This window comes from Ursus americanus, chromosome 35 (genome assembly GCF_024610735.1).
Source record: "Ursus americanus isolate L20-20 chromosome 35, mUrsAme1.1.p, whole genome shotgun sequence".
Lineage (NCBI taxonomy): Eukaryota > Metazoa > Chordata > Mammalia > Carnivora > Ursidae > Ursus > Ursus americanus.
The window spans coordinates 2929692-2940266 of NC_142161.1; the positions used below are offsets into that span (position 1 = coordinate 2929692).

Here is a 10575-nt window from a genome sequence, read left to right on the forward strand (position 1 = left end):
CATTTCATCAAAAGAAATTGAGATGTAATGTTTTTCCTGCTTTAATCAATATAAATACCAAAGTCAATATTTGCATTCTTGAAATAGAAGCAGACAAAGGACCCTAACACTTCCCTGGTAAGGTGGCCATTGAGTTCCAGTTAGCCTGAAATAGGCCCAGATTATGTTTGTTTTCCCGGTATCCTTATTATCGGTGTCCCTTTTACTCTTAAAAGTTCAGTTTGGAAAATAGTATATAACTTACATGGTTGCAACATAAAATGGTAGACTTGTTAGGCTGTGGCAAATTTATGTAGCAAACTGAGAAAAGCACCTGACTGTCCAAATGTGATTTTTGAAATTCTGCTACCTACCTGTCTGACATGAGGACCTCCATAGTTCTCCTGGATCTAGTTGAAAACCTTTGTTATTCTGAGAACCTCCAACATAGGAGGAAGAACTGTAAACCTAAAAGGTGATGTTGTGATTGAGATCTAGTGGTTTTAGTGATTGACTAGGATTTAATGCTTTGATGGCGATCAGATTCCCATATGAAATAGTTTTTTTGTAAACCACAGTAAAGTGCTCCATGGATATCCCACTTAAAGAAAACATATGAACTTGACTCAAAAAGAAATCAAGGTTATTTTATGAACTAATAATTGCTAAAATACTTCCCATTCTGATAGCCCTACTGCTGCATTTAATTGCCAAAGTACATGTTCTTGGGAATGCATGGACAGATTTTGATTTTTTTTAATAAAAGATAATTATCCCAAAGTTACACAGAAAAGCATCTCTTTTATTTTAGACAGAGTCACAGTTTAAAAAAAAATGAGTAGTTACATTCACATTCAATGTGTATTAACTTTTTAGAGACTCTTAATATGTTTGTATTTTCTTTCTATTCCTTCTAGGCAAACTCTTACCTTCACTACCTATCCACCTGTTTTCTAGCTAGTATTTTTATTTACTACTTACAGCTCACTTACTTGATCCCAAAGAAAGATCAGATTTAATTGGGAAATTGAGCAGAAGAAATGCACTGGCTTAGAAGCAAGCAGTGGATACTAGCCAACTTTAGGGAGTTAGGTGGCCTTTCGCTTACAAAAGTTGTGGCCAAGAGGCAGGTAAACTACTCCGTAGTCATCGTCTAAGGAAGTACTGCCTAATAGGGTTCTTCTGTACTTGCATTTAACCATCTTGCTGTGGATCGAAAGTAGAGTCCCTTTATGTCAAAGCTACACTCTGCTATGGAATGTTAAAGTGAAGTTCCATCACACTTACAGTATTAAATCCTGCACAGGATATGTCTGGGAGTGGTAGGTGCCAATCACCCACCCAGTCTACCCCACACTCCCACCCACAGGGCTGCTCTCCTGCTTTTCCCACCTGGGTTGAAAGACCTACCAGATCATACTCATGGATAAACAATGCCATATACAATTAGTCCTCAAAACTTCCTATTTTTCTGAAATATTTGATTTTATTCCTTCTGTTGTTTAAAATCTTATCTCTGTATGTAATAATAAAAATAGAAGTAAAAGACAAGATTTTCCTGCATCTCCATTTATATGTCACTAACACTGGAAATTTGTTTCATTCAAAGCAATTCATTGTATAAAAAGTATTTATTTGAAGTCTCTTATTTAGGGTCTTCCATATTGCTCCATGTGGGATAAATGTTCGAATTTTCCATTTTACTTTCCACATTATTATAGGGACATCAATGAAATTGAAATCTTGGTTAAAAGTACATCATTTAAGTAAATTATAGGGACAAATGAACTTTTGGGTAGAATTACACATTTTAAGTAAGTGAATACAATTTACAATTGGTACGGGTGGACTGTTTAGATAACTATATTGGAATTTTAAAATCTGATTATCTTATTCGTGTATAAACCCAACTCCTCTCTTTTATGTTGAGAATTTTGGTATGCTTTGACTTGCTCTGGAGATTCACATGAAGTCCTTGGACTTGAAATAATTACTTCACTTACACTAACTCACGTATACTAACTGCAAGACTACGTTGTAGTCTCTCCTGAAAGAGTTCTCTAAACCTTACAAAATGTTATTTCTCTGATTTAACTACACAGAGTTGCCTTACCGAGAAATGTGAGTATAGTTTTCTTTTTTAAAAAGGGAAAATCTTTTCTCACAAAACAGCAAAGCCATGAATCTATAGAATATCCCTTCAAAATATTACTGTTGGATATTTCTTGTATACTTTTTGGACTAAATGTATATATCAATATAAAAAGAGCATATAGGTTTAGTGTAGATACTCCCCATTTAAGTCACTCAAAAAAATAGTTTCATGTCATGAAGAACATACGTAAGGTGTTTTCAACATACATGATTAATTACGAGGCCCTGAGTCCACAGATAGTATTATCACCAGAAAACTGTAAAATCTCAGTAAAGATACAAAACCACAAATGCTTTTACGCCATCTACTTCATGAGAAGTAGCTTCTAGTTTCAGCTAGAATAAACATAGGAAAAATATTTTGACAAATACAATTCTAATTCTGGTCAAAGGGATGTAAACTACATCTCCTACATCTTAATTATAGTTGGATCCTTTAGGGTAACTACTAGATGACTTGGAGGCCGTCAGTTTCTACTGGAAATGAGAACAAAGTATCCTTGTTTGTGTCAAAGATGTGGTTTATCATTTAGAACCAGAACTAGCTTTAGAAACAATTAGGCCTGTTCTCCAATGCCTGTGCATTTGAATATTAACCATGCAAAAAGCAAAATGTTGACTATCTCAAACTCCAAAATTTAAATAGGAGATATTTTTTTCCAGTAGGATAATTCATTCATCTGCATGATACATTTTATATAAAACATACCACTAGTTAACTTATCAAGGCAAAGCTAAACTCAAATGCTATGGTGTTGGATTGGAGAAAGCTTTTTTAAAATGACAAAAAGCTCAAAAATATATAAATAGCTGTGTTTAATTACATTAAAGTAAAACTGCATATAAAATTCTACAAACAAAAGATAAAACTGGAAAAAATTATAAATCCTTTAACAGTTAAGGAATTCATATTCTTAACATGTCCAGGATCCATGTGAATCAGTTGGGAAAAGACCAGTGTCCAATGAAGGATTGGGAAGATGACATGCATGTGGGGAAAAATCTCATCCTCACTTATACAAATTGAAACTCAGCTATGTAACATACATATCCTATTCCTAAAGTTAAAAAAAAAAAATTACTGACACAATTTGTCAATGGGGTGTCAGGAAAGAATGCATTCTCATGTGTTACTGGTGGAAATATACACAATACAACAGGCAGTTTGGCAATATTTCTCAAAATTGAAATGTATAATTCATTTTGCTTAATAATTCCCCTTCTAGGAATTTATCCAGTGACATACATGCTATGTAAATGACGTCTGTGCAAGATTTATTTGGAAATAAATGTCCCTGTAATAACTCTGCCCCAGTCCGAGGAGCCCACTGAGGCTCCGGGAAGTTGGGTGGCATTCCCCAGACTCCCAGGCAGGAGGTGGGCAGATCCCACTGGGCTGTGGAGGGGCAGGGTGCTCACCTTGTCACCAGCTGGTCCAGCACCTCCTGGGTGGTAGCGTAAGCTCTGTATGTGGCCAGGAACATGGAGACGTAGCTGAGGTCTCCGTCTAGGAAGGCGGGCAGCAGGTGTTCTACTCGCTTCTTCAGCAGCTCTGCCCGTTGGGGCCGCACCACGCAGGTCCCATTGCTCTTCACGGTTGAGGCCTTTCTAGCCTGAGGTGGGACAGGGGAGACATGCGGTCTTCACTGCGGTCACCAGGAGGGTTGGGGGTTGGAGCCCAGAGCAAACCCCCAGGCTCTCGGTGACGTAGGCAAAGAGGTGGGACAGGAGGGCCCACAGTAGACAAAAGGAGCAAGGTGCCTGGCTGGTTCCGTGGGTTCAGGGTCCGCCTCTTGGTTTCGGCTGAGCTCCTGATGCGCCCGTCCTGAGATCGAGTCCGTCGTCAGGCTTTGCACTTAGGGCAGGGTCTGCTTGAGGATCCTGTCTCTCCCTCTGTGTCTCCAACCCCCGTCTCTGTCTCTGTCTCTGTCTCTGTCTCTATCTCTGTCTGTCTCTCAAAAACATAACTCGTGCAATCTCTTTAGGGAAAAAGGAGAATGGCAACAATACGGGGATGTGAGGTGGGGGGTGTGTGAATGGACGTCGGTATCTCAGGTCAGATCGTTAGCTGAGTATTGACAGCCGCTCCCTGCACTAACGGCATCGTCCCTGTGATTTCTGACGATGTATGTCAGGCTTGAGACCACAGAGACTGTTTCATGGGTCGGGGTGCTCGGGATTTTAGGGCACGTGGGATGTTCCGTGCAGCGCTGTGAGTTGGCAACAGAAGGGAATCACATGAACGTCCTGCCTCTGTGAAGGGCTCAGTGGCTGCGGTAACGGATGGGCCTTCTGGAATGTTGTGCAGCACAAGGAGGCGCCTGCTCCGGACCCTGGAGGGCCCCCAGGGATGGGTTCCTTCACAACCAAAGGGCAGAGCAATAGGCATAGTACCATGAGTCCCAGGCCCCTTTGGGGAAAAGTCTCCCAGCTCAGCAGGATCTCGAGCAAGGGATGAGAGGTGGTTTAAGGTCGCTTTTCTGATATTCGTACAGATATGTGGATAGGGACTGTGCATGGGGCCAAGGCCGTTGGCAGGGCCCTGAGGGCAGGTTTGGGGAGGAGATGGGGATCCAGGTTCACATGGGAGCAGGAGTCCAGGAGGGAGCCCCGAGGAGCCCAGAGGCTGGTTTCTGGGATCTGGGTCCCTTTGTGCCGCATCGGTGCCCTGGGTGCTGGGTCCCTCCGGCCCCTCCACTCACCCTGAGCCAGCGCTGGACTTTGTTGGCAGTAGGGGACTCCTTCCTGTCCTTCAAGGAGGTGGGGCAGGGGATCCCATCGTTCAGCTCCTGCCCTGTCTCCTGTGTGGAACTCTGTAAAGACAGTGCCCGGCAGCCAGGCGGGAGGCCTCGGAGGTCTGTCTGGCTGCCTTTGCTGGTCCTCAGACCCAGGGGACTCCCTTGCAGACCCACCACACCCCAGGATGCACGCAGCTCCACCATGGAGAGAAAAGTGACACAGCTCGAGGGCCTTGGATTCACTCTGGCCCTGGTGAGAGGCACCTCAGGAATCCTCTTTCCACCCTGCCCACCGTGGCATCGGTGTGACCATGAAGGCATCCCCAGGGTATCCACTGCCCTGCAACCTCCTCCAGCCCAGGGCGGGACCTCCCCCACATACCCCTCTTTCCCTGAAACTAGGGGGATGGGGCTGCCCGGGGGTGGCTCGGAGAGGTGGCCTGGCCTGGCCTGGCGTGGCCTGGCGTGGCCTGGCCTGGCCTAGGCCGCTCGGTATTACCTTCCGGCACCTCCTGGCAAAGGCCCTGCGGCGTCGGGGGCGCGGGTTGAGCCAGTGTCTGCAGCAGGTGAAAAGTCCCTCAGCCCGGGGTTTCTGGAAGCCAGAGCCCCGGAAAATGGGCACGCAGCAAGAGAACATCTTTCACTATCGAATGTCTCCGGCCAAGTGAGCCTGATACGGGACCGCACTAGAATGTGGGTGCCTGGTGACCGGGGTTCCAAGTTCTGTGGGGGTCGGTTATCAGGGAAGTGACTTCACTTCCTGGGATCCCCTCCCCGAGTGCACACCTGGACTAGCACCTACACAAACAGTGCTCTGGGCTGCCGACTGCTCATCCCCTTTCTGCGTGCCATGCCACATGCGTACCCGGTGACACCAACACAACCCTCTCCACAGGCCCTAGGGAAGGTCTGGGTGCAGCCAGGGCCCCAGCTTAGAAACACCCCGGGCTCTGACGCAAGTCTCCATCTTCCCTGTTGGGGACCCCGGAGAAGCCGTTGTGCCCGTCAGGGATGGTCTGTGTCTTGCCTGTGCGATAGGGATTTTTCCAGCGGACTTCTTGCGGAAGTCCACAGGCATAGGTGGGATACCATCTAAGAAACTGGGGGAGTGGTGTCCCACGTAGGGAATACCTGCCACCACATTTTCTTCCTTTCTCACCTTCTCTGAGTCTGTAGCTCCTCCGATGCCACCCACAGTCCCTATTGTGTTGTGTGTGTATCTGTGCACGTGTGCGTGCCCCAGTACTCCTATTGTGCAGGCCCAGAAGATGAGAGTCCCACCTAGGGGTGGATGGGAAATAGCTTTCCCAGGCCTTAGGCTTTCTAATTTCCAAGGCAAACCCTGCAGAAGGCATTGGAGCCTTGGCTTAGAGGGGCTGAGCCCACCCTTACCCCTAGACGCTGCCAGTCGTGTGTCACGAGCCATCCCTCCTTTCCTCTGGGTGTCCTGCGGGCAGGGGTGCCGTCAGTGGGTTGCCCTGGCCTGGGCTCCTCCTCAGACGGGTACGTGCTGGGATGCCTCCTGCCTGGGATGTCGATGCTTCTTGTCACCCCCATACCATCTCCAGGTCTACAGCCAGTTCCAAAACACAACCTCTTCCCGAGCTCCCAGTGAGTAGCTAGGTTCAGCCACGGCCCCACCGTTGAGGACACTCGGAGAGCTGGGTTCAGGCCTGGTTCTGCCTTCTTACCAGTCTGTGATTCTGGGCAAGGCACGGACCCTGCTGGGGTCTTCCCCTTGTTGCAGAGGCTGTCTCTTACGTAACTGGTTTTCTTTTATTTGAAAGATCTTCTGTGTTGGTTTGAGAGACAGAGTGGGGGTGGGGTGGGGAGGAGAGAGGGAGAGGGGAGACAGAATCTCAAGCCGACTCTGTGCTGAGTGTGATGCGCAATGCTGGTCTTGATCCCAAGACCCTGAGTTCGTGACCTGAGTCCAGATCACGAGTCGGAGGCGTAAGCAACTGAGCCACCCAGGCGCCCTGGCAAAAGAACACTTTCGATATATTTCCAGGCAATGCAGGGAAGTGACTAGTGCAAGGGGGAAGACAAACATGAGGGACTCTGCATTTCCCTAACTTACTGCCTAAAGAGATTTCATTTCTAGTCTACGGGTCAGGAATGTAGAACACAGGCGAAGCTCAGCCATTTCCATGAGTTGGAGACAGCAAGGTGGAAGTCTGGAGAAGACAATATGGCTGTGGTTTACAGTACAGAATACTGAGGAGAGCTGCACAGAGAAAGAGGACCTCAGAAAGCCATCTAGGATCACTTTGGAGTTGTCATAGCATTCCGCAGTAGGGCACATGTGTGAGGAACGTAGGTGGTGTGGGGAAAATAATAGCCCAGGGGAAGCAGAGAGGAAAATGTCACTAGCCTTCACACACAATCAGGAAAAGTCTGTGCTACCGGCAGCAGGCAGAGTGGAAAACCTCGTAATTCGTGGGACATTGCAAAGAGAGCTCAGAATACCAACAGAACAGTAGCAAAATACATTGAAGACCACTGTGATACCACCTAACAAACCTTTGGAAAGCTAGTCTGGAAGGATAAAATAGTTTTCCAGGAGCCTCCCCATCAGAACAATCCTCAAGAGTATGTGTAGAAATATAAGCCATAGTTAATACCTAACAATTAACATTCACGATACCTGCCTTCCAACAAAAGATTACCAGGATGCAAAGAGGGAGAAAAGTTCACCTCGTACTGAGGAGAAAGATTAAACAATAGAAACCTACCCAGAAATGAAAAAGACGATGGAAGTATTGCCCATGGACATTCAAACCACCGTTAGAAAGAGGTTTTATATACGTAAGAATGTACACAAAGGATGAAGTGAAACAGAGATATAGAAAATAGGAAAACAAGGAAAACCCAACTTCTGGAGCTGAACAGTAGCACGTCTAAGATGAAAAATGTAGTAGATGGCCTTTCTTTCACGTTAGACACTAAATAGCAAAAAGAGAGAGAGAGAGAGAGAGAGAGAGAGAGAGAGAGAGAGAGAGAACGTGAATGTATGATCACTGCATTTGTCCAGAATAAAGCAGAGAAAAGGAAGGGTGCAAACCACGCCCTGCACACAAACACTAGAGTATGTGTGAGCTTTGTAGCAATTTCACGTGGCCTGGTAGATAAGAAATTGGCTGAGGTACAGAAAAAAACTGTTTGAAGAAGTAATGTGTGATTATTATCTGAATTGTATGAACCCTCTACACCCAGAGATTCAAGAATTCAGGAATCCAGCCAACAAAATCCCCAAACATAAAGATCATGAAAAAAAAAAAAAACCCTCCTTATCAACCTACATCCCAATAAAATGGGAAGCAATAAAATTGCTTCAGACCAATGATAAAGAAAAAATCTAAAAAGCAGATGGAGATGAGTCCATTGCGTTACCTGTCACGTCCCTAATTCTGTAGATGGTCTCTGTTTCTTTCTGGTCTGTGGTACTCTTGGAGTGTCTCTTCACTTACAGGATCCCCCTTCCTATTTCTTGCAGGGTGGTTTCGCGGCCAAATCCTTTGAGTTCCTTTCTGTCCTGGAAGCTCTTTATCTCTGCTCCTATTCGGAATGCCTCCTTGCTGGGTAAAGTATTCTTGGCTGCATGTTTTTCTCATTTAGTACCCTGACTCGATCACGCCAGCCCTTTCTGGTGTGCCAGGTCTCTGTGGATAGGTATGTGGCTAGAAGACCCTCTTGTCTCAAGCTGCTTTCAGGATTTTCTCTTTGTGTCTGAAATTGCAAACGTCACTGTATATGTTAGGGTGTTCCTCTATTCCTGTGGATTTGGGGAAGAGTCCTCTCTACCTCTTGGACTTGAATGCCCGTTTCCCTCCCAGATTGGGGAAGTTCTCAGCTACGATCTACACGGATAGATCTTCTGTCCCTCTGTGTCTTCTCCCTCGGGGCCAGAAGTAATTCCAATATTGTTTCCTTTTGTGGCATCACTGATTTTTCGATTCCTCCACCCATGGTCCATTCGTTGGCTTTCTCTCTTTTCCTCGGCTTCCTTCCTTTCCGTCAGCTTGTCTTTGGTGTCACTGACTCTGCTTTCTGCCTCATTGACCCTGGCCGTTAGAGCATCCACATCCAATGTAGACTGCATCTCAGTTAGAGCCTTTGGAATTTGGGCCTGATTCGATTTCATTTCTGCACTCTGAGAGTCTCTCGTGTCATTTAGACTTTTTTCAAGCCCAGCTAGCAACTCTGTAATTGTCATCCTGAGTTCCAGCTCTGACATCTTACTTAAAACCGTATGCATTAGATCAGTGGCAGAGAGGGTTACCTCTGGCTCTTTCTTTTGCCGTGAATCCCTCCCTCTAGTCACTTTCCCCGGAGAAGAATGGATGGGGGAGAGAGAGATTAGGATCTCACAGGGTGGACAAAACAGGGTGAGCCACTTGGTCCCGAGTGTCTGTTGGTCGGTGTGTTGGAAGTCACTAAATCCCAAAATGGTAAAGAAAGCCAAACTCATATATACACAGAAATCAAATTGAATATAGCGACAGAAATCCAAAAATGAAGAATATGTGTATAAAATGTCAATGTAAAAAATGAAAGTTAAGAAAAGATTGAAAAATGAAGAGTTGCTAAGAGAAAAAGAAAAAGTAGTTGGAAAGGGACAAAAGACAAGACAAAAAAAAAAAAACGAAATGGAAAATGTTGAATGGAGAGAGAAATGAATGATGAGAAAAAGCCTCGAGCTCTAGGTGCTGTTTTCCCCTAGCGCTGGAGTTTGGCCGTCCTCTTTGGTCTGTAAACTTGCTGTTCACTTGTTGTTTCACCTCGTTTTCGGGGGGCAGGGGCCTAGTGCCCTGTTTCGCAGGTGTTTTTGCCTGGACGGGGATGCACTGCCCCTTGCCAGGGGGCCCGGTGGGGCTCAGGGTCAGCGGGTTGCTCTGTGTGCCTTGCGTTCCCAGAGGGCTTTCCCCGCCTCTTGAGAGGGTGAGAATAAAAACGGCCGCCCGCATCTGTAGGCGCGGAGGTGTGATGCTGTTGTGCGCCAAGTTGTGTAGACGTCTGCGGTGCTCCCCACACCAAAGGTCCTGAGGGAAGGCGGAGGGTCACAGCATTCCTGTCCTTTGCAGGGCTCCCAGACGGAGAGCTTCTGATCAAGTGGACTCCCCGTCAAGTGACTTGGTGCGAGGAGAGGGATCTCTCCCTTCTCCTCGCTTGGGTCTCGAGCAGGAAGCGTAGGCACTGCTCTCACAACAACTGAACCGGAGGGTTATCGGGAATCGGGGCTGGCAGGGGCAGGGGGTCGCTGCTGGAGGAGCCTGAGGGGTGTGGAGGGGCTATGCCCAGTGCCAAAGCCGCCGGTTGAGGCTCTGTCCATCCTGCAGCTTCCATGAGCACCCAGTGTGCTTTGGAAATGAGGAGGTCGTGGAATATAGGTGAGGTTCAGTGGGGTGGAACCCGGAGCCGACGACCCGGAGAGAATTCTTGAGACGTCTTTGGTGCAAAACTGGTGGTTTATGACAGGACCCGTGGCAGAAAGAGCTGCTGCCCCGGCTTGTGAGGGGTGGCTGATGATAAGACTATGGGGTTGGGGGAAGGGAAGGAAAAAGGGAGGTTGAGATAATACTTGCATACGTGAAAGAAGACTCCCAAGGTACGGAGGCCTTGCCATTGTCTAGGGAAGGTGGTTTTGCCCTCTAGCAAGGCATGAACATTAAGACGGTTGGGAACTTCCTGGAGGCTGCAGATT

General features: G+C 46.7%; 1 long non-coding RNA gene across 1 annotated transcript in view; it reads left to right on the top strand.

The window, feature by feature from the left end:
* LOC148107088 (uncharacterized) overlaps positions 1–8482 on the top strand; it is a 69283-nt gene extending 60801 nt beyond the window's left edge. Inside the window, exon 5 of the long non-coding RNA XR_015723111.1 lies at positions 8368–8482. This is a non-coding gene — a long non-coding RNA (uncharacterized LOC148107088). The remainder of the gene's footprint in view (positions 1–8367) is intronic.
* The last annotated feature ends 2093 nt before the right edge of the window (positions 8483–10575 follow it).